The 24,229-nt window shown below is 42.5% G+C and overlaps 1 protein-coding gene and 1 pseudogene across 2 annotated transcripts in view; one reads left to right on the top strand and one right to left on the bottom strand.

Moving 5' to 3' along the window:
- COL19A1 (collagen type XIX alpha 1 chain) overlaps positions 1 to 24,229 on the top strand; it is a 338,823-nt gene that overhangs the window by 19,484 nt on the left and 295,110 nt on the right. The window lies entirely within an intron of this gene.
- LOC142010116 (dnaJ homolog subfamily B member 6-like) lies at positions 8,852 to 24,145 on the bottom strand (annotated as a pseudogene).

Here is a 24,229-nt window from a genome sequence, read left to right as displayed (position 1 = left end):
CTTCTGTCCCCCTCCAAAGAATCATTCTCCTGTTTTGGCCAGCCAGCCAAATACTTCCCAGTTCAAAGTGAAATACCTTTATTTTGTGAATATAGTCCTTTGAATTTGTCAAATTGCCCAAAGTTAAAATAAGGTTGAAATTAGGTTGAAACAAAACATTTTTGCAATGCTATTGAAACATTTAGATTTGTCTTTTTTTCTGTATAAGTTATTCAGGTAACTTGACAAAAATTTATGAATAGTTTCAGATTGTCAGCAACCACATTTTTCAGCAAATAAGCTATTGGCCAAAAAAGTCATGCAGCTCATTTTATGTATTAATTATTCTAAATGCCAGCAAAATAACACCATTCTTGTTTATGCAACCACCCTGTAGATACTGTAGCAGAGACATGATCATCACATTGTACTGGTTTATTTTAAAACACCTGAAGAAAGTTTACCACATTCTGTTTGGTTGTGCAGGATGGTGCCTTAAGGATGACAGTGTTAGTGGATTTTGGCACTTCTTTTCTCCCTCCCAGGGTGCCTAAACAACTGCTCACCATACTACTTCTTTGTTCAGCTGCTCTTCATGCTTTTCTCGCTGCTTCACTGAGTGAGGGAGCAACCAGAGCAGGGAGCAGTAAAAATGAGGAAAGCAGCTATTGTTTTGTGCTCAACAGTTGTAAACAACAGCTCAGAGCATCTGTGGGGCAAAGCTGCAGAAAGAATCTAGCAGAGATTTATTTTAATTTTTCTTCCTTTCCTTCTTCTAGCTTGCTTGTCAGGGAACAGCTCATTTCAGCCTCTGGGACAAAGGTGGGGGAGCTCAGCTATGGTTCCCTCTCCCCTCACCCACCTCCTCTATTTTCAACCCCGTTTTAGGACATGGATAATGAATTCAAGTCAAGGGAGAGTCCAGGCAGGATGGCTTTGCAGGCCTGTATTGGTTTTAGTTTTACAAATTTAAAAAGAAAAGTAGTTTTTTCTGTCCCATTCCCTTCACCCCACCGCATCCTCCACCCATCCATTGTATCCAACTACAAAAGATGTACAATTTAGCTGGATATGACTGCTGAAGTATCAGCGGTGAAATACTTAACAATGTTGACATTTAAATGTAATTAGGCTGAAAAGTTATTCCCTTCTTGGTATTGATAGGGTAGGTCAAGATGTTCAGAGAAATTTGTTTCAGCCGGTCTCCAAAGTGAGGGGAAAAAGCAGGGCAGTGCTTCATGTTCAGAAATATATGACTGTAATCAGAGAAAAGCTCGATACTCTTTTTAAATTAAAATTTAAACTTTGCACAATTTCAGACTGATGTGGGTAAACAGATGACTATAAGGTGGGCTCCTCCTGGTAGGCAGGCTGGGAGTTTCAAGTTTCTGGTTTTAATGTAAATTATTATCTGCATTTTATGGCAAAATGCAAAACACTTAACAATTTACTTTTACTACAGCTTATTAAAATGATATTTCTCAGGTTTTCTGCTAAAACAATTTGTTTAAATCATTTCAGTACTTTCAAATAGTTTTCGAATAACTTGAGCTGCTTTTTAAAAAGAGGAGTTTCATAAATTAATTTGAAAGGATACCTAGGAGTAAGAAGAATAAAGCCACTTTAATTTGATATGGTAGGATTAGAATGAAAGCTGATCAGGAACTCAGATGCCTGCCACCACAACTACTTTATCTCAGCTGTTCAGCCACAGTGTCTCTACTATGTTATTTTTCATTAAATCACCTTCTTTTACAGTGTGTCAGATTATGTAGTTCCAGACATCTTACTTTAATCAGATGCAATATGATTTATATGTTCAGCCCAACTCATAGGATATGTAAATAGATCTGGTGTGCTGTGAGTGGCAGAACACTGGTACCCATACTACAGGAAACTAGAAGGTATCTGATTAAGCTGACTAGTAAATGTCAAGATCTCCACTTACATTTGACTCATTCAGCTACGGTGTTGTTAATAAGCTATGCTTTACCACTGTTCTTGTATGATGCCATTTTGATTTTTTTCAATGACTCTGGAGTAATGCTGCCTCTATTTATATGTTTATAAACAAGTTGATGTCAGGGGATTTATTATTCTTTACTAGGGCACCTTCTTGTGACCCAGATTGGGATTAGCTGTCTACAGATCTCACTAGATCTTCTTTGGTTGCTTACTTCTTAGTGTCTCTCTCTCTGGACTCAGGTTACTCTCTTCGTGACTTGGCTGGAGAGCCAAATACCTATAGTCTTTCCCTTCCAGGTAGCAAAGGCCCACTGACCCCATTTTACACAGTCTTCTGATCCACTTCCTGGTTTGTGCTACTTTCCTAGTGATTGGCAAGGTAACCCAGGCCTGCCCACTGCTCCACGTTTCAGCCCAGAGACCCCATGTCCAGCAAGTATGGTCTGTTCAAGCTCAGAGTTTTCCCTGATTTTTTTGTTAATCTATCTTCTTTACCACCTCTAGGTAACCAGTGAAGCTTCTTCCTTTCCTCACTTCTGTGGGTCAGAGTGTAACCCAGGGCAGCATCCCTGGGACTGCTCTCACACTAGAACTGCTCTTTATACCTGACCAAATCTCTCTTCTTTAGCAGGTGACTACACAGCTTGTCCTTGCTGCCTTTTCTTCCCATCAACTTCTTTCCTTTATAGGCTACCACAGCTCCTCCCATAGTTCTTTACACTGAATTTGGGATGTTTCCTGTATCAGTATTTCTTATATTCAAGAGATTTTAAAGGGTAAAGCTTGTTACTCATGATGAGAGGTTACCATGCACAGCTTATGTTTTATTCTGCATAGAAAGAATAACAATTTGATTATACTTATAGAAGTCCTTTGTTAATAGTTACTAGGAGTAGTTGGTGAAGTTTTAAATTAAAATACTACAGATCAAATGCTCTAGTCCTTACCTGGGTATCATATTGATTGGGACAAGAATCAGAGAGGTAGCTGTGTTAGTCTGTATCCACAAAAACAGTGAGAAGTCCTGCAACACCTTACAGAGTAACAGATTACTCTGTTAGTGTATCATGTGCCACAGGACTTCTCGTTATATTCATTGGGAGTTATTTCTGTGCAAGACATACAAGATATGGTCTCTAGACAAAAAAAAAGCACTTTGTGGAATAATCTGATTCTACAGTCATCATAATAATCTTATAAAATATATTGTTTCATGCTGTTTTGATAACTATAAATAACAGCTTGGTATTTCAGTAGAAATGGTTTAATGAGATTTTAAGGGAAATGGACAAACTAGTTACTCTGCTAGTGTGAGAGGATCAGAGAGAACCTAAAGTATTGTGTGTAAAGGTAAACCTCTGGACACAGAAAAAACTAGTCAAGGTTGTTTTATTAGTCTTTAGACATTTGGAGCAAAATGTGTTGGCTATTAAGGAGTGTCAGAAGCATGGTTGTAAACTTGAGTGTAGGTATATAAATGGTCACAAGTGCAGTGTGTGTGCACCATTGAAAGGGCAGAGTTTGGATGTTTCACAATTTTTAACACTAGGAAAGGTTAGGAAAATACAGCAACATCTCAGATACCTTCCTGTGGTAAATGGAAAAATATTTACTTCTTCAAAGTGATCAGTGTACCTTTGGTCTAGGACTATATTCCTTTCCTTCAGATGCAAATTCTGAAGATTGGCAAGCTTGCCAGTTATCGTTGTCTCTGATCTTTCCCCTTAGTGAATATTGTTGAGACGGCGGTAACGAGAAAACTTTTTTTATATTTAATAACCTTAGGTTTCCTCACTCCCTTTGTGCCTGTCTTTTGGATAAGGGTACGCATTCTTTGTATGGGTTACTGATGTCCAAGCAATGGAGAAAAGTCACGTGACCAAGCTAACTCTTTCACATGTGTCAGTGGTTTTTTGTATCATTTACCGTGAGCAGTTTATTGATTGAGCTGCAGCTCCTAAATATCTTAAAGTGGAGAATATTATACTGGATTTTTTTTCTTTTTTTTCTTTTTCTTTTTCCTCTTTCTTTGTTTTCTTTTCTTCCCTTTCCTTTCTGCAGATCCTTAGCTGTCCAAAACACTCATCTGTTCCTCTGGGTTCTCTTGTCTGGCTACTGCTGGGGCCTATTTTTACCACTCCCCTGCAACATGTATTCCAAGCCACTCAGGGAAGTAGCAAGCTTACTTGGGCTGAGTTACTGATAGTATGCTGTTTCCTATTTCTGTCAAAGCTGAGAATGGTGTTCTCTCTCTTCTTTATCACTATTTAGGTGGTGAAGCATTTGGATGGTTACCTAGGGAGGTAGTGGAATCTCCATCCCTAGAGGTTTTTATGTCCTGTCTTGACAAAGCCCTGGCTGGTGTGATTTAGTTGGGATTGGTCCTGCATTTAACAGGTTGTTGGACTCAATGGCCTCCTGAGGTCTCTTCTAACATTGATTCTCTGATTACCTGGTTCTAGATTGGGGTCTCTGTTGGAGTGGTATAAGAGTCTAAACAAGAAAGGGATGATTCTAGCAGGCTGTTGAAAGGTTTTGGAAGATGCAGAGAGATGGTTACTGTTACCATTACTGAGGAGGTTTTCTTTTTCTCTTTTTTTTAACTTTAAGAAGTCTGAAATTTGGGAGTTCCTTGTGGCACTTACAAATACTGATCTAAATGATACAGATGACTAAATGTTTTTCATCTGCTTTTAGTAAAATAATTGCAAGCACTTCTCTCAGATCCAGCCCTTGCCAGAGTCATTCCTGACCTTTATCAGTGCTAGGCTGGGCTACTGTAATGTATTGTATATGGAAATATTTTTAGTTCTTCTTGGCCGCGTCTACACGTGCACGCTACTTCGAAGTAGCGGCGCCAACTTCGAAATAGCGCCCATCACAGCTACACGTGTTGGGCGCTATTTCGAAGTTGAAATCGACGTTAGGTGGTGAGACATCGAAGTCGCTAACCCCATGAGGGGATGGGAATAGCGCCCTACTTCGAAGTTGAACGTTGAAGTAGGGCACGTGTAGACGATCCGCGTCCTGCAACATTGAAATAGCGGGGTCCGCCATGGCGGCCATCAGCTGAGGGGTTGAGAGACGCTCTCTCTCCAGCCCCTGCGGGGCTCTATGGTCACCGTGTGCAGCAGCCCTTAGCCCAGGGCTTCTGGATGCTGCTGCTGCTGCAGCTGGGGATCTATGCTGCATGCACAGGGTCTGCAACCAGTTGTCGGCTCTGTGGATCTTGTGTTGTTTAGTGCAACTGTGTCTGGGAGGGGCCCTTTAAGGGAGCGGCTTGCTGTTGAGTCCGCCCTGTGACCCTGTCTGCAGCTGTTCCTGGCACCCTTATTTCGATGTGTGCTACTTTGGCGTGTAGACGTTCCCTCGCTGCGCCTATTTCGATGTGGTGCTGCCCAACGTCGAAGTTGAACGTCGACGTTGCCAGCCCTGGAGGACGTGTAGACGTTATTCATCGAAATAGACTATTTCAATGTTGCTACATCGAAATAAGCTATTTCGATGTAGCGTGCATGTGTAGACGTAGCCCTTGTGATTACCCAATATTCAGGGTCTTGTGGGTATTTCATTAGGAGAAAGAATTGATAGCTGTTATTTAACAGAATTCTGTTTATTTGCCAAGAATGTACACAAAGTCATATTTCCCAAAACGCAGCAGGACTCAAACACTTGGTCACAGTTCCCAGCCTCTTACCAGCTAGGACTCTGCCCCCAAATCCTCCTCTCATAAGTTTATTGCAGGGTCATTTGGAGCAAGTATGTCTGTATTTCTGTTCTTCTATCTGTGAGCAGAAATATACTCTCACACATACCTCCACCAAAACAATACCCAACCCACTGTGTAAGTATTCAGACTCCTACAAAACCCTGCTGGCCACACATCTCAACTTCTGATCACCCTTGCATGTGGCTTGTGTTTTGGATGGTGGCTCCTTTTGTTTCAGCCACCTTACACCATTTGAGAAAGTTAGCTGTCATGGAAAGTGGCTATCCATCTACTTGGTGGTGGCAGTTACCAGTAACATGTTGAACAGTTCTTTTCTGCTTTTAGATTAAATAACGTGTTGGCTTTTGGCCTTGTATGACTCGGGTCCTGGTTATCTGAGAAATGGGTTCTCTTCCCATATACCTCATCTAACATCAGTTGAGATGCTTGAGCTAAAAGTCTTCAGATTGATGTATCTGGATTTGCAGTTGCAGGTTGTTTTCAGGTGAACGCCCTTGACTCTGCAATTCACTTCCTTAGTTGAGCCAAGAGTGTGACATTAGTGCAAGAACCAGTTTTTTGTCTGAAAGTGGGCAGGAGGATGAGTCAGATTTTAGCTCCTTTCTTTTTCTGCTTCTGGTGAAAAGTCCTACAACAGTATATTTTGACACATAACAGCAAACTTGACACAGGTTGAACATCCCTAGTCCAGCACTTTGGGGACCTGACCAGTGCCAGATGAGAGAATTTGCCAGTCCAATGGAGGCCAATACTGTCTAGCATATTACCAACACTTCCTCTGCTTACTAGACTTTCAGAAGACATTTAGGGATAAATTAGAGCCAAACAACAGCACAGAACACTGAGAGCCAGGATGGGTGGCTGTAAACAAACTTTATGGGACAATGGGAAACTTGACCACACCCATGATTAGTGGTCATTTTGTTAACTAAAATCATGCCAGATTATGGATGATGCTCGACAAGAGAGTTCTGGACTAGAGGAATTCAACCTGTAATTGTTTGCACATAAACAAAGTAACAGTGGTTGCCATTAAATGTTAAATTGGCTGTAGATATTGCCCAGATACTATTCATTTCCAGCTATCTTAGAAATCCCCTTGCCAAGGAAATGAGTAATTTTCATTTTTACAAAAATAATTTGTTTTTACATTTTGTCCAAAAAATCTATACAGTGGAACTCTGTTTATCTTATCTAATTTGGACTCAGGCCATATTGGATAACCAGAAATTCAGATAATAAGAGGAATGGGTGTGGCTTGGGCTTTCATCTATACTGTAAATATAGCAATAAAAATGCAGTGTAAGAATTGTTGTGGGGGAGGTATGAAAAACTAAACGGCTGAAAGAGTAAAAACGGCTAGTAAAGAGTAAAATTGCAAGGCATATAGAAGAGCACGAATTGTTGGGCAAAAGTCAGCATGGTTTCTGCAGAGGGAAGTCGTGTCTAACTAATCTATTAGAATTCTTTGAAGGGGTTAATAAACATGCGGACAAGGGGCACCCAGTGGACATAATATACCTAGATTTCCAGAAAGCCTTTGACACGGTCCCACACCAAAGGCTTTTATGTAAATTAGGTGGTCATGGGATAGGGGGAAAGGTCCTTTCATGGATCGGGAATTGGTTAAAAGACAGAAAACAAAGGGTTGGAATAAATGGTAAATTTTCACAATGGAGGGGGGTAACTAGTGGTGTTCCCCAGGGCTCAGTCCTGGGACCGATCCTGTTCAACTTGTTCATCAATGATCTAGAAAATGAGGTAAGCAGTGAGGTGGCAAAGTTTGCAGATGACACCAAGTTGTTCAGGACAGTCAAAAGCAAAAGGGATTGTGAAGAACTACAAAAAGATCTCAGCAAACTGAGTGATTGGGCAGCAAAATGGCAAATGAAATTTAATGTGGGTAAGTGTAAGGTAATGCATGTTGGAAAAAATAACCCAAATTACACGTACTACATGATGGGGTCAAATTTAGCTACGACAGATCAGGAAAGGGATCTTGGAGTTATAGTGGATAGTTCTCTGAAGACATCCACGCAGTGTGCAGCGGCAGTTAGTAAGGCAAATAGGATGTTAGGAATTATTAAAAAAGGGATCGATAATAAGACAAAAGATATCATACTTCCCCTATATAAAACTATGGTACGCCCACATCTCGAGTACTGCGTGCAGATGTGGTCTCCTCACCTCAAAAAAGATATATTGGCATTAGAAAAGGTTCAGAAAAGGGCGACTAAGATGATTAGGGGCTTGGAAAGGGTCCCATATGGGGAGAGGCTAGAGAGACTGGGACTTTTCAGTTTGGAAAAAAGGCGATTGAGGGGCGATATGATAGAGGTATATAAAATCATGAATGGTGTGGAGAAAGTGAATATAGAAAAATTATTTACCTTTTCCCATAATACAAGAACTAGGGGACACCAAATGAAATTGATGGGTAGTAGGTTCAAAACTAATAAAAGGAAATTTTTCTTCACACAGCGCACAGTCAACCTGTGGAACTCCTTGCCCGAGGAGGCTGTGAAGGCCAGGACTCTATTAGGGTTTAAAAAAGAGCTTGATAAATTTTTGCAGGTTGGGTCCATGAATGGCTATTAGCCAGGGATAAAGTATGGTGCCCTAGCCTTCATAACAAGGGCAGGAGATGGATGGCAGGAGATAAATCACTTGATCATTGTCTTCTGTTCTCCTTTTCTGGGGCACCTGGCATTGGCCACCGTCGGCAGATGGGATGCTGGGCTTGATGGACCTTTGGTCTGACCCAGTATGGCCGTTCTTATGTTCTTATGTTCTTATGAAAAAAATGCCTATCCCTGACCATAGAGCAACTTCATGCCTCACCCCTCCCATGGGGTAGAAAAGAGGTGGGACAAGGACCCCAGACATGCAATCCCCAAATGGAACATGACCATAATTTGTAATCGATGGGGCTGAGCGTGTTCATTTCAGGTATAAATAAGCTTGCTAAGGCAGGGGATGAAGGAACACTGGGAAACAAAGCTGTATGGCACCCGAGTTGTGGTATACATGCTTATTGGAAACTAACCACTGTATTGCTTGCATCTTGTGCTTCTGGTTTTCTGCTTTCTGTGTGCATGACAAGAACCAGGGGAGAAGTCTCTCTGGCTGAGGAAGCAGTGACCTGTGGTTTACAGCAGGCTGAAAAAACATAAGAAATCAGGTTTTATTCTGTGACTTCTGTGATTTAGCAGGTGGGAATCTCATGTTCAGTTGCTTGTCCACTTTATTAGTGACTTGAATAATGTAATTAAGAGTATGCTTAAAATCCAAGAATGACACCAAGATTTCAGGGGAGAGCTGCAAGTACTTTGGAGGTAGGATTAGAATTCCAAAAGATCCTGACAAGTTGGAGAATTTGTCTGAATTTAAGATGCTTTTCAGAGAATACAAGAGTAAAGTAATTAAAATCAAACAGACAGATGTAAAATAGGAAATAAGTTGCAGAGCAGCAGTACTTCAGAAAGCAATCTGGGAGTCAGTAGTTGACCACAAATTAAATGTGACCTAAGAGAGTGATTCACCGGCAAAAAAGGTTAATATTAGTAATTCGAGTATAGTTTGAAAGACATGAGAGGTAGCAGTCACATTCTACTTGGCACTGGTAACACCTCACCTGGAGCTATGTTGGTGAGGTGTGTCCAGTTCTGGGACCACACTTGAGGAAAGATGATTGAAGGGTACCTGATAAGAGACATCAAATATATTAACGGCTGTGATCACTTGTTCTCCAGTCCACTTAAGATAGGAAAATATGTAAGTGGCTTAATCTGCAGCAAGGAGATTAGGTTGGATATTAGGAACAAGGTTCTAATGATAAAGATAGCTAAAGTTAAATATTAGAACAGATTACCAAGAGAAGTTGTGGAGCTGCTGTCACTGGAGGTCTGACAAACACCTTTCAGGATGATCTAGGTATACTTGGCCCTACATCAGTTCAAGAGTGGGACTTGCACATCGCAAGGTCCCTTCTAGCCATACATTGCTATAATTCTATGATCCCTGAGAAGACAAATTAACTCTGCACCTTCAGAAAACAAGTTGGACTAAGAGTTAGCCAGAAGAAGACAGAAGTCATGACCCTAAACATTGACGCACCAGCATCAGTCAAGATTGATGGCCACGACCTACCTGCCACAGAGAGGTTTACATACTTCATTAGTATCATACAATGAGGTGGAAGTGTCAGAAGCGATATTCAGAGCAGACTCAGTAAAGCCAGAAATGTCTTCAGGAGTCTGAATGCTGTATGGAAGTTATCACCATACAGCATCTACACTAAATTGAAACTTTTTGAGAGCTGTGTTTTATCAGCATTATTATATGGATCAGAATACTGACGGATGACTGATTACCATGGCCTCTTTTCCTCTCCAGAGATGGTGATTAGCAGCGGTGGTGAGGATCAATGGACAGTGTTTGAGGATGCAGCTTCTCCCATGGCTTATCTATCCAGTATTGGATTTGCACAGTTGATTGCAATAATTGCATGTCAGTCTATTTCCAGATTCTTGAGTCTGAGAGTTTTTCCACCTAAGATGAAGTTCTTTTGCTTGGCTTGCACATATACTATCAAAGGATGATGTGCCCTGTTGTAGCAATTGTTTCCAGGTATTTCGATCTGATGATGTAGATTCCCAGGACTTTGGATCAATGTTAATTTTTTTTCATGGAGTTTTTGCATGTATCCTCAAATCTTAGCTTGGTCTTCCTCTTGTTCTCAGCCCACATGACAGTTCACCAAAGAGGATTTCTTCGGGAAGACATTTGTCACCCATTCTTCTCATATGACCAAGCCATCATAGTCTTCTGCTGTTGAGGATCACTATGAGGCTGGGTATTCCAGGTCTTTACTGGACATCTGCATTTGAAACTTTATCTTGCCAGTTGATATTCATAATTCTACAGAGGCAGTGAAGATGGAAGCTGTTCAGTTTTTTCCCCTGGTTCGAGTGGGTGGTCCATGCCTCAGAACCATATAGCAGGATACTCAATATACGTGCCTGATAGATTAGTATCTTTGTTTTTACTGTCAGCTTAGGATTGTTCCATACTCGTTTTTTAAGTTTGCCAAAAATTGTAGCTGCCTTCTCGATTCCGATGTTTAGTTCTTCATCCACGGATAGGTTTGTGGTGATAGTAGATTCAAGGTAACAGAACTGTTGAACCACATCTAATGGGCTGTTATCCAGAATGACATTGGGACGCTGAGGTATACCATGAGTGAATACAAGAGTTTTCTTCATGCTTATGTCAAGGGAAAACAACTTGCAGGTTCTGGATAGAGAATCCATCAGTGACTGTAGTGTGTCTTCATTATGAGTGATGAGAGCTGCATCATCTGCGCAGAGGAGTTCCCTAATGAGGACTTTCTTGACCTTAGTTTTGGCCTTGAGTCTTGCCATGTTGTAGAGAGAGCCATCTAATCTTGTGTGGAGAAATACATTGCTGCGTGAGTTTTGAAATGCACGATTTAGTAGAACTGAGAAGAATATGTTGAAGAGGGTAGGGACAAGAACACACCTTTGCTTGACTCTGCTGTTCATTGCAAATGGTTTTGATATAGATACATCATATTGCACTGTTGCTTTTGTGTTTTCATGAAAGGATCTTATGAGCTTGAGCAGGGTTGGTAGGCAGCCAATCTTGGTTAATACTCTGTATAGTCCTTATCTACTGACTGTGTCAAATGCCTTTGTTAAGTCCACAAATGCTATGAATAACAGCTTTCCATGTTCTCTGCATTTTTTCTGTAGTTGTCAAAGTGAGAAAATCACGTCCATTGCTGACCTGCCAGCCCTGAAGCCACATAGTATTTCTGGATAGACTCGATCTGCAAGTTTTTGCAGGCTTTTGAGAATGACATGGGCAGATGGTTTGCTTGTGATGCTCAGTAACTAGATGCCTTTATAGTTATTGCAGTCATCCTTGTTGCCTTTATTTTTATAGAGTGATGGTGTTTGCATCCTTCATGTCATATGGGACATGACCTGCTCTTCAACATTTTAGGAGTAAATCATAGAGGAACGGGAAGAGCACAGCCTTGTTTGCCTTCAGGACTTCAGCTGGAATTCTGTCATTTCCTGGTGCTTTTCTATTGGAGAGAACATCAAGAGCTTGAGAAATTTCCTCCTTCATAGGGTCCACATCTAACTCAGACGTTTCTGGAAGAGTTGGGATGAGGTTGTCAAGTTCAGGTTGTATTGTATGCTTGTGTGAATAAAGACTTGACAGATGATGACTTCAGTAAATTGTCAACCTTTCACACCAGAAGTCTTCAGAGGAACCGATGTATTTTTTGGCCAATAATAATTTCAAATCAGGACCCGTTGGCATGGTGCAAGCAAGATGACATGGCCACCATCATTATGAAAAGATGGTGGAGATGTATTGGGCACGCGCTCAGGAAAGATGGAAGCTCCATCACAAAGACTGCTGTGCACTGGACTCCTGAAGGGAAGTGGAAATGAGGATGACCCAAGACAATATGGTGCCAGACTGTTGCAGTAGAGATGAAGAGCACGAATTCCACTTAGGGCACAATTGAGAGGGTGGCCAGTGACAGACAGAAGCAGAGGACCTTTGTTGCTGTTCTACATGCCAGTAAATGTAAAGGATGATGATGATGATGATGATCCCTGAATCCTTTTCAAGTCACTGCTTTACAAGGCACAGTCCCCTAGTTGATAAGTGTGGCCCACATTCCTCATTCCTAGATGTATTAAACCATATATTGTTTGAATCCAGATTCCTCTGCAGCACTGCTTTGTCCTCCTCATTATTTACATCTCCACCATCTTTATGTAATCTACAGATTTTACCAGGATGGATTGTATATTTGCTTTCCAATTACTGATGAAAATACTGAATAGCAGTGGGCACAATACTGCTCTCTGCTGACTGAACAAGAACCCCCCCATGCGTGGATTTGTGAATGTGTTGATTTTCCCAGAAACTGTTACTTTTTGAAATCGGTTAGTTTTTTCATAATGAATTTATTGTATGTTTTATTGATATTGATCATTTTTAATGAGTAAGTTTGGTTCTGAGTCTTAGTATCTTACTTATTATATACTATTCTGTAAAGGGTCTTGTGCTGTCATGATAAGTGTTGTGTACATGGGTGCCTTTTACAAGGGCATTAAATAATATGACTACATATTTGAGACTACACATTTGTCACGTGGTGTTCTTTTCTTTCATCCTTTCCTCAGGTGTAGATGTATATGCAGTGGATTGTCCTGTTCTGGAAGGGTTTTAAATTTTGTGTACTACTTAAACATACATGTTCAATGTGTGTATTAGGGAAGGGAACTTAAAAGAAGTGACTTTTGCATTTGGACTGGAGAGGGGTGTGATTTGTGATGCCTCTTAGTTCCTGAGGGAATTCCTTCCACTCTCTGGGATCAATCCCCTAGAAAGTTCTGTGTGCTACATAACCAAGTATTACCCATATTATACCAAGTTCCATTATGCATGAGGAGTGGCGATGCTGACCACTGATGTTGTTGAAGAATTTAGGAAATCTTTTAATACGGAGTTGTCAGTGATGATTGTTTGCTTTCTCAGGATGGTTGAAGAACTTCTCTTTGCTGCTGCTTATTTTATACCAGGACACCCTGGTATGCCAACCCTGGTATGCCAACCACTTTCTGTGTCATTCTCCCAGTGTGGGTTTTGCTGTACTTGAATTGCTGAGGATCTGAAAAAGTGCTGATACTTTTAAATAGAGTTCAGTGTCTTTTGCCTCTTTTTGCCCTCTTGCCTACAAATCACCTGTCTGTTTCTTTGGTTTCTATGCTCTCCAGTTCCCTTATTACCAGTTCCTCTCACGGTGGCATCTGTGACCCAGATTTCCAAATCTGGTTGTACAACAAGACTGGATTTCCTCAGATTGTTGATTTCAGGCCTCATATTGTGGCCACACTTGCATGTCATACGCCAAAATCTTTTCTGTTTTTCACCAAAAGAGAAAACATAGCATATTAAGGCAGATCACAGCAGTTCTTCTCTCACCATTCATGTCTGCTAACTGGAGTAGAGCCATGTATAACATGGGCATCACACCCCTCACCAAACACCAACCAAAACTTATCCTGTTTATCACTCCTGTTTGCCCGGCAACTGACAAATTAATCCTCAGTGCTCAGCCCCCACCTTTGCATATAGGGAAGAGATAATCATTTAGACATCAAACATTAGTTCTATTCAAAACCCCCAGGGTCCCAGCAATAAGTCCCTCCCTGAGACTACAGTCCACAGTTTAAGCATTGATTTAGCTGTGCCAAAATGGATCACTACTCTGAACTTCTATTTATCTCTTTTCTGTAAGGTTTATTGAGAAGCAATCCTATTTTAGGTTAATCCCATCTTTGTTCAGTCTTTTTCAACATTCTCTCAGTCATTTCAATTTTGAGGATGTACTTTGTTTGGTGATTCTGTCTCTTTTCTGTTTGGTTTCATAAGAAGCTATTCCATTCCAGTCACATCCCATTTTCCTGGCACAGCCAAACGCTTACGTTGCTTTAAGTTATAGTAAGGAGAAGTTGTTCACTGGATTTGGTGGTCCTAGGTCTTACCATGTGGGAGTTCTTGATCAAACTGACAGAGAAACTCTCTAAAATATATAATAGATATGTCAGAGCAATAAATCCCAAACCATCAAAGCTTATGAAAAGGTTAGAATGTGTGAAAATTGATTAGTCAACAGGAATCATTCAGCATCCAAATTTACTAAATGAATAAAATTGACATCATGGAACTATTATCCTATACTGTAAGTATTAACTTTAGAAGGAGATTCTTGAGGTTTAGAAAGTGGTAGGTGATAGATGTGTTTGTAAAAGTATGTGTAGCTAGATATATTACAAATATCTATTAGCTTAATTTAGCTTGTTGTGGAAGTGTTAGGAATGTTTAAAAATTGTGCTTCAAGATAACTGATACGATTTCAGGAAAGGAAGTTAATGATACAGTAGCTGTTTGGAATTCTTGAGAGATTTAAGTGCTGCAGCAATGTCCAGAAACACTGCTCTCATTATCTATGAACATTATCAATATTTTGGGGTCTGTAGTTAAGTGGCTTTAATTTGCCTTATTCTAAAACTTTATTGTTGCAATTAGACTTGTTATCATATCTTTAAAATATCTTAATTTAATTTAATTCTAATTCATGAAGTGCTTTTTTCTGCTATCAGATTTTTTTGTGCTTATAGTAAATCTTTTTTTAATTATAATTTAAGAATATAGGTTGTCATTCTATAAGATACTGTGAACAGTCACTGAAATCGCTTTGTAAAAGTTAATTGGAGAAGGCTGTTTGCACTTACCCTGGTTGATAAATTAAACAAATGTCCTGATAATTTTACTAAATAAGCATCCTCTGTGTGCTCATGTTCTGGACTTACAGGTATGAGATATTGATGCTTTGCCACATATCAGTGATGCTGTAATATAATAAAGTCTGTTTAATGTCATCATAAGTTTGCCATCATATTTTTATGATTAGCAAACATATTGCTGAAGGCAGTTTGATGTTCTGAGGCTAAAAATGAAATCACCAGGGAAGAGTTCATTCCCTGCCATCAGTTACTTACTAAAGGTTGGACCTCTCTAGTCCAGCACTATCCATGGTCCAGCATGATTTTAGTTACTCAGATGTCTATTTGCCATGGTTGCGGCCGTTTCCTGTTCCATAAAGTTTGTTTACATCCACCAGTCCTGGCTCTCAGAGTTCTGTGCTGTTATTTAGCTATAACTCAACCCTAAATGGTTTCTAAAAGTCCACCAAAAACAGTTCCGTGGCACATTGAAAGCTAATACATTTTGTTAAATTAAGTAATGACCTTTTATGGGTAAGACCCGCTTCCTCAGATCTGGAGGAAGTGTGTCTTTCCTACAAAAGTTAATTACCTAATCAATAAATTTGTCAGTTCTTAAGGTGATACAGAATCGCTTGTTATTTGTGAAACTACAGACTAACGTGGCTACCACTCTGGTTCTAAGAGTGCAGTAAGCGGTCAAAGTGTTGGTAATGCTGCTCGACAATATTGACCTCCCCTGGCCTGGCAAATTCTCTCATTTGGCACCAGTCAAATCCAGAGAGTTTTGGACTAGAGAATATCAGAGGGGTAGCCGTGTTAGTCTGGATCTGTAGCAGCAACGAAGGGTCCTGTGGCACCTTATAGACTAACAGAAAAGTTTAGAGCATGAGCTTTCGTGAGTTAACTCACTTCTTCAGTGAGTTAACTCACGAAAGCTCATGCTCTAAACTTTTCTGTTAGTCTATAAGGTGCCACAGGACCCTTCGTTGCTGCTTGGACTAGAGAGAATCAACCTGAACTACTTCTACTTAAAAAAATTAATAACAAATAAAAAATAAAAATGTTCTATTGCACATCATTATTACAATGATTGAATTTCAAATGTCATAGTATTTGATAAGTATCAGAGAGGTAGCTGTATTAGTCTGTATCTCGAGAACAAGAAGTCCTGTGGCACCTTATAGACTAACAGATATTTGGAGCATAAGCTTTCATGGGCAAAGACCTATTAAATATCTGTTAGTCTATAAGGTACCACAGGACTTCTTCTTGTTCTCAAAGTATTTGATAGGCACATTTAAACTATATTAATACAAAGTAGTTTGATGCCTAACTAGTATTTCTATTGAACAGGATGGGCCGGTATACCAGCAACTTGTAATCTAATAGTAATGATTTGGGGTGCATGGATGTAAAAGTATTTGTATTTTAATCTGATTTTTTGAGCCCTACCTACTCTCTCATTTGCTAGAAAAAGTTCATTCCTATAAAATGTCTGAAATCTTGGCCTGGATTAATTTTTTCCCCATTTGAGGTAAAGTATATGTGGGAGTTTTAGAATCATAGAACACTCATAATATCATAGAACACTAGAACTCAAAAGGGACCTAGAGAGGTCATCAAGTTCAGTCCCCTGTCCTCACAGCAGGACCAAGTACTGTTAGACAATCCCTGATAGATTTCTATCTAGCCTGCTCTTTCACAACCTCCCTCAGCAATTTATTCCAGCATTTAACCACCCTGGCAGTTGAGAAGTTTTTCCTGATGTCCAGCGTAAACCTCTCTTGCTGCAATTTAAGCCCATTGCTCCTTGTCCTATCCTGAGAAGCCAAGGAGAACAATTTTTGTCCCTCCTCCTTGTAACCCTCTTTGAGGTACTTGAAAACCATTATTATGTCCCCTCTAAATCTTCTCTTTCCTAAATTAAACCAGTCCAGTTCTTTCAGTTGTCCCTCCTAGTTCATGTTCTCTACTATTCATAGTTCTTGTTGCTTTTCTCTGGACCTTTGCCAATTTCTCCACAGCTTTGTTGAAATGTGGTACTCAGAACTGGACACAATACTCCAATTGAGGCCTAATCAGTCAAGCAGGCATTTGGGAGGCTGAAGGGGAGGTTTTGCAGCCTCCCCACCAGGCTGGATGTCAGCCTCCCAAACATCCCCATAGTCATTACCACCTGCTGTGCCCTCTGCAACCTTGTGGAGGGCCAGAGGGAGCCCTTTATCCAGGGCTGGGCTGTGGACCCGGCTTTGAACAGCTGCCCCTTCCCTGTGCTCTGAGGCCCAGAGGGATGGGGTCAGGATCTGGGAGGCCTTGTGCCAGGCCTCCATTCTCCCAGCCACACTGCGCACCAGGGGACCCTCCACTTCCCCATCCCTCACGTTCCCTGCCTCACCACTCTCCCATCAAGCACCAGGGGGTTAGGGTGGGAATACGAAACTTTACTACTGGGGGAATAAACATGTTTGGCAAAACAAAACGGAACAACACGTGAAACTATTTACAGTGTACAGGTGGAATGGTCCATAGGATGGAGGCAGGGGGCTAGGTGGGGAGACTGGACTGGGAGGGGGAGTAGGTGCGGGAAGGCACAGTCTCCCAGGGGCATGGGTGGCCAAGAGCCATGCCGGCCACAGCTGCCCTTATGGCCCTGGGCCCCCTGTGGGACTGCGACATGGCTGGGACAACTGGGAGGTAGGGCTGCGGTGGGTGTGCCAGGTGTTCCCACCTCAGCCAGCAGCCACCAAGCCAGCTCCAGGTGGGCAGATGGTGACAGGTCCACTGGGAGGTGGGTGGCTGCCGGGGGTTGAGGATGTGGCCTGCCAGAGGGGACAGCTGCGGGCTGGGCTGGTGAGGGGGTGGGTGGTTGGGTGAGGTGGGTGGCCAAGGCCTGGGCCACAGCATCAAGGCTGCTGGCCAGCTGCACCCACAAGTCCCACTCCATTGCCAGTCAGTCCCAGAGCATCCCAGTCCTCTCCCGCACGACCACCAAGTTGGCAGCTGTCTCCTCTTCCCTCCAGCATCATCTGCAGGAGGACCTGCCATGTGGGGGTTGCAGGCTGGGGTGACAGGACAGCCTTCTGGCCCCCTGAGGCTGCAACCTGCTCTGGTGGGATGTGACACCTTTCCAATGATGGACCTATGGAGACAGAAGGGGACAGGGGGACAGCCCATTAGTGCTGAGTCCCAACCCTGGGGGGTTGGGGGGACAGGGTCTGGGGCCCCTGCTCCGCTAGCTCCCACCCTGGTCCCCTGCCACCTAATGGCCCATGAGCCCTGTGGGATCCTGGGTACCCAGAGGTTTCTGCTTGGTGAGGGTCAGCCCTTGTTCCCTCCCCCTCCCCCATCCCCAGGTATGTGGGCTGCTGGGCTGTTCCTGGGGTCCCCTATCCCCATTCCTGGTGACATCCCACTCATCCCATACATATGTATTGGCTGCAACCTCCTGGGCTTGGGCAAGGCTTGGCTGGAAGAGCTCAGCTTGGTGTCCCAGAGGGGAGGGCAATGACAAGGGTCCTGTCGCTGGAGCCCTCATCATCATCCTCAGTCTTGGTCAGCTGTTCCCCATGCGAGGGGCCTCATGATGCCAGAGGGGCCTGCCTCATCCTTGCTGTCTGTGGGGTGGGTGGGGGGAGGGAACAGCGGTGTCCACCAGGTGCTCTGGTGTGACCTCCTCCCTCAACTCCAGGAGCTTGTGCATCTCCTGGTAGTGGGGGCAGTGGATGGGCCACGCCCCCCAACTTGCTGGTGGCATCACAGGCCTTGATGTAGGTCTGTCAGAGTTATTTCACTTTTATCCACATGCTGTTGCCAGTGCAGTCAGGGTGGCCTTGGGCAGTGAGGCCACTTGCCAGCCAGTCAATGGCCTTTGCATTCCCCTGCCAGGTGGTGGTTTGCCAAAGGACTGCCTCCTCCCCGCACAGAGTGAGGAGGTCCTTCAGCTTGTCCTCTGTCAAGGAGGGTCCCCTCCTGACATGGCCCTTGCTGGGCACTGTGAGCCCTTGGACTCCTCATCTGGGGCCCTTGAGAGGGCCAAGGGGAGGTCTTGTTGTGCTGCCATGGTGGCCAGGGGGTGTGGAGATAGTCTGGTGCTTTGAGCAGGGGAAGTCCGAGTGGAAGTTTGTGCTGCCCCTGCTCATGGTGCACTGTCTGCTTCCCATCTAGGGTTGCCGGGGAGCTGTTTTCTTTAAGGTGTCATGGGCTGGCCAGACTGTCTCCGTCCTCTGGGGGGCCCGCCTCCTTTGTGGACTCCTTACTTCACAGTAAGGAGTGCAGAGCATCTGCACGCTTAATTTCATTGTCTTCAATTATAAGCCAGTATGTGGCATATAAATTCATGGATTAATCATAAGAACTGTGATGAATTCCCCTGTCAACCCTCTCAGGATCCCTGCACTTCCTGGCAGTTCTCCATTGTGTCTCAGAGACTTACGGTGCCCCCTTAACTGCCCAGGTCTTTCCAGAGTCAAAGGGTCTCTGCTTAGTGAGCCATTCTCATCACGGGCAAGTCCTGAGTGGGAGTAAAACAGGCCCCTTGCAGGTTTTTGCCTGCACCAGTGAGGTAGTCTTCTGGGGGAGGATGGGGGGAGTCCAGACCCACCCTCTACGCTGGACTCCAGCCCAAGGACCCTGACAGGACAAGAGCCAGATGGCAGGGCTCTTGCCCCTACCTCAATGTAGCAACCTCATGCTGGGCCACTTCACTCACCATCACCACCCCATGGTACCTTTTTGTGCTGCACTCCGCTGCACTGCGCCTTCCAACTCCTTTCCCCCTGCTGCCTGGGGGAGAGCTCTTTATTGGAAGATCAGAGTCCAGAGCTGGCCATGGGTGCTGATTAGCCTAAGCTGTGGCTGACTCCTTATGAGGCCCCAGCTGCCTGCCCTAGTTGGGCTTACTCGGGGAACAGGAAAGCATTACCCACCATCCTGAATATCTGCCTTTGATCAGATCCCTGCAGCCTACAGGCTGTGGTCTGCCACAGAAATTTCAGAAAAGTCAAGGTTTCTTCGTGACTCTCTTTCCACAGCTGCTAAAATTCCTGGTGTCAGTTACTCTGCTGGCATCTTCATGCTTTGTACATTCTTTTTGAATTATTGCTGTTGGTTTCAGCTCCTTCTCCATCAGTGCCATCAATGGAATAGACTGCCAATACCTGCTGTGGGTACTATTTCTAAATAATTCTGCCTAATTTCATGTGTCCCTTGTGATTGAGTCAGTGAGTTATTTCTCCTGCAGACAGTTCTGTACTCTGAAGATTAAAAGGCTACAGCCGAATGGCCATCCCATGGGCTGCTTGAAGAGAGTAGATAGAAAACGATTCTTCCAAACTTCATGCCACTCTGCTTAATATATCGGTCCTGTAATCTTCCACTGCTGCCTCCTTCCAGCAGTAGCATGACATCACTTGTGTCCTTTTTGAATTATCATGAAATGTGACAGCATGCTTGCCTAAGTTTCTCCCTCTGTCCTTTGGCCTGCTCCAGTCACAGAAGTATCCCAGCCCTCCAGTCAGACCGCTTTACAGAGTCCTGCCCCTTCCAGCACCATGAAGTCCTCTCCTAAATCTCAGCTGCCAGACCATAAATCCAGACATATACATGACTCCACCTTCCGGGACATAAGACTGCAGCTATATTTGTGGTCAGACATCTGAGGCTACACTTGTGGTATCTTCAGGATTGTCTCTGTGCTGTATACCTGCCTCACAAAACACAGCAAGCAAAAATTTGTGCCCACTCCAATCCAGGTCAAGGACTCGCTACAGTGGTGGACGTTCCCTGACAATGCCTGTGTTGGGGCCCCTTTTCTTCAGTCTTCACTTACCATGATACTTACCACCAGTGCCTCCCACCTTGGCTAAAGAGCACATCCGTGTGAGCACACTATACTTATAAATTGGAATGCACCACTTCTGTATGCTTTACCTCCCTTTCTCCTCCTGTTCCAAGTCTTACACAAGTTGCAGGAAGATCAAATTCTGGTTATGCTAATTGCACCAACATGGTCAAAGCTAGTTTGGTACACATAACAGCCTTGCATGTTGATTTCTTGGCCTATAACCCGTAGCATCATGGGCCCTTTCTCTGAACAGGCCATATTCACCACTCCATCCTGAAAATTATTCACCTAAAAGCTCCAGAGTTCAGAAATAACATGTCCAGATGCAGTAAATCACATATTGATTAATAGCAGGTATGATTCAACTGGATATCCCTACTCTCCCAAATGGAGCCAATTCTAACGTTGGGATATTGACAGACAAGTTGAAGCATTCTGTGAGTCATTACTGCTCATGCTGGACAATCTCCTTCAACTCAAACAGCACAGATTAGCTGTTAATTCTGTTAGACTGCACCTGGCTGCAATTGCTATATTCTACTGCCCTGTTGAGGGATATTGACAAATGTTTTCTTAAGGGTGTTTGAAACCTATATCCTGACATACAGCCCACCAGCTCACCCTGTACCCCAACCTAGTACTATGCTCTCTGACTAGATCTCCATTTGAACCAATGGCACCTACTTACATCTTCATCTTGCAATGAAAATGGTCATCATCAGCAACATTGACATGATGGATTGGAGAAATATCAGCCTTTTGACATATCCACTATATACAGTGTTTTATAGGGACAAAGTGAATCCTCATCCTTACCCAAAATTCCTACCAAAAGTTTATAACATCCTTTTATCTAAACCAGCCTGTATGCATCCTGTCCTTCTTTTCGAAATCACACAGATTCCAAGAAGTAGCTCTTCACATCTTAGGTGAGAGACTCATGTCGTCCTTTGAGAACCAGTCCAGTCAGAGAATTGGCACACCTCTTCATACCTCCCACCTGATGTGCTAATGACCCTGATATATCTAAATAGCATTTCTCTAGTGGATGTCACAGTGCATGCACATGTCTTACAAACTACATAATAAGCAAGCCTGGTTGTGTTGAGATGTGTTTCCCCATGGGTGCTCCAGTACCCACCATCCTACCCTCTGCTTTCAATCATGACATTCAGGCTCTTTGGCAGAGAAGGAGCTGAGAACAACTGTGTGTCCTGTGGACAGTAAGAGAGAGGGGAAAGGAGGGGACGCGTGCCCAGTTTGACAACTACTGTGACTGAAAATCTTTGACTCCAGAGACAGAGGAGCTTCCACACTTACAGTGGAGCTTCCATAAGGACAAACAACTCAAATAACCTTAGTTATTGCAAAAGGTGAGTAACCCTCCCTTATCTCTGTGAGCCTCAAGGGCTATGCAGTAGCCCTCTAGAATTGTAGCAAGATATAAGATACAGGGCTCAGTTTGGTTACAGATTCTGAATTTTAAGACTACAGAACTCATAGCTGCTGTTATTTCTTGGATGTCATTCTGTCATACAGGATTCGATTTTGCAAATCATCTGAGAACTACAGTGTGACTCTTCACTGAAATTACATACTCCAGCAGTGTAATTTGATGTAGAGTTTGTAAAAGTCTCGCTAAAGTTACTGAAGAAGTGGGTCTGTCCCACGAAAGCTCATCACCTAATACATTATTTTGTTCATCTTTAAAGTGCTACTTGACTGCTTTTTTGTTTTGAACTTACAAACAGAAGTCATTGTAGCCATTTTTCAATTATGTAGAAGAAGAAAGCTTTTCTTCTTAAATAAAAACTAACAAAACTTCTAGACAAAAACTATAGATGCACAAATTTGATTGAGAATATATTATTCTTTAAAACAATGTTAATAGAAAATAAATTTTAAATTGTAGAAACTCAGGAAATTTTCAAGTTAGGTTGCAACACTAATTTTATCTCTGACCTTCTATTCCACATTTATACTGGAGACCTTCTGTTTAACCAGGTGTGAGACATCCTTTTTCCACCCACTCTTTCTGTTATGGATTTGAGTCAATATATTACAATCCTGTAGGCTGCATACCAGTATGTATTGGATTGTCCAGTCTACCTCATCCACACTCTTCACAGGTCAGCCCACTTTCTAATGATAGTCATATAATCAATAAATATATAAAGGTACAATTGCTTCATAATGCTTACACACAAGGGCAGCAAATTAAGTTTACAAAGGCAGCCTTAATTCTGGCATTTCTAACTTCTGACTTTCTGACCTTGCAAAGTTAATGTTTATTAAGCATGGTTCTTGTGTGAAATTTTCTCTGTTCTTAAAAAGCAAATTGCAAAGATGGATTTCTATCATGTGACATCATACTGACTCACATCACTCATCGGCAGGATTGGAACATTCAAGATCTGCTGCACAGACTTTGCCATTTGAGTGAATGGAGTAACTGATAGTACAAGTTGAACCTCTCTCATCTGGCACCCTGGGGACCTGACCAGTACCAGATGAGAGAATTTGCCAGATGACAGGAGGTCAATATTCTCTAGCACATTACCAACACTTTCACTGCTTACTGGGCTCTTAGAAGATATTAAGGGGTAAATTACAGCTAAATAACAGCACAGAACAGTGAAAGCCAGGACTGGTGGCTGTATCATAGAATCCCTTAATAGTAATTTTTCTGCCATTAACTATTTTAGCAGAAGTTTATATGGTTTTGAAGCTACCCGTCCCACTGCTGCCAAATGACATTGAGGAGAACGAAGTAAGGCTCCTATTCCCCAATGAACCAAATGAAGTAAAACCTCTATCAAATGAAGAAAAAACACTCCCAAATTCAGGGAACCCACTAAATGCAGAAAAAAATGGCCTGCAACCTCTGCTTCTCTTCCTGTATTGACCTTGCCTATTTCCAAATAGGTCATCAAAAGGATCTTCAAAGAAGTCAAATGAAAAGGCACCCCTTCCTTGAAAAAATTCCCTAAAGACATCTTTGGGGTTATGGAATGCAAATCCATATTCAAATGGACTGTCAAAATGACTTCTGCGTACACCTCCTCCATTTAAGCTTTCTTTTCTGTATTTGTCATAGATGTCATGTTTGTTAGCATCTGACAAAACCTCATATGCTTCAGCAGCTTGTTTGAATCACCTCTCAGCTTCTTCTTTATTGTCTGGATTTTTATCAGAGTGCCACTTTAATGCTAGTTTTCAATAAGCCTTTTTAATGTCTTCTGGTAAGCCATGGTTATGCACTCCTAGAACCTCATAATAAACCACCATGTTTGGGGTTTTGTTGTTGTTTTTGTTTTTTGTTTTGGCACTACAAATATCAGCATTTCTTCATTTTGAATTTTTTTTAGCAAT

The sequence above is a fragment of the Carettochelys insculpta genome, chromosome 3 (genome assembly GCF_033958435.1).
Source record: "Carettochelys insculpta isolate YL-2023 chromosome 3, ASM3395843v1, whole genome shotgun sequence".
In the NCBI taxonomy this organism is placed as follows: Eukaryota; Metazoa; Chordata; order Testudines; family Carettochelyidae; genus Carettochelys; species Carettochelys insculpta.
This window is presented reverse-complemented; position numbering and strand designations above follow the sequence as displayed.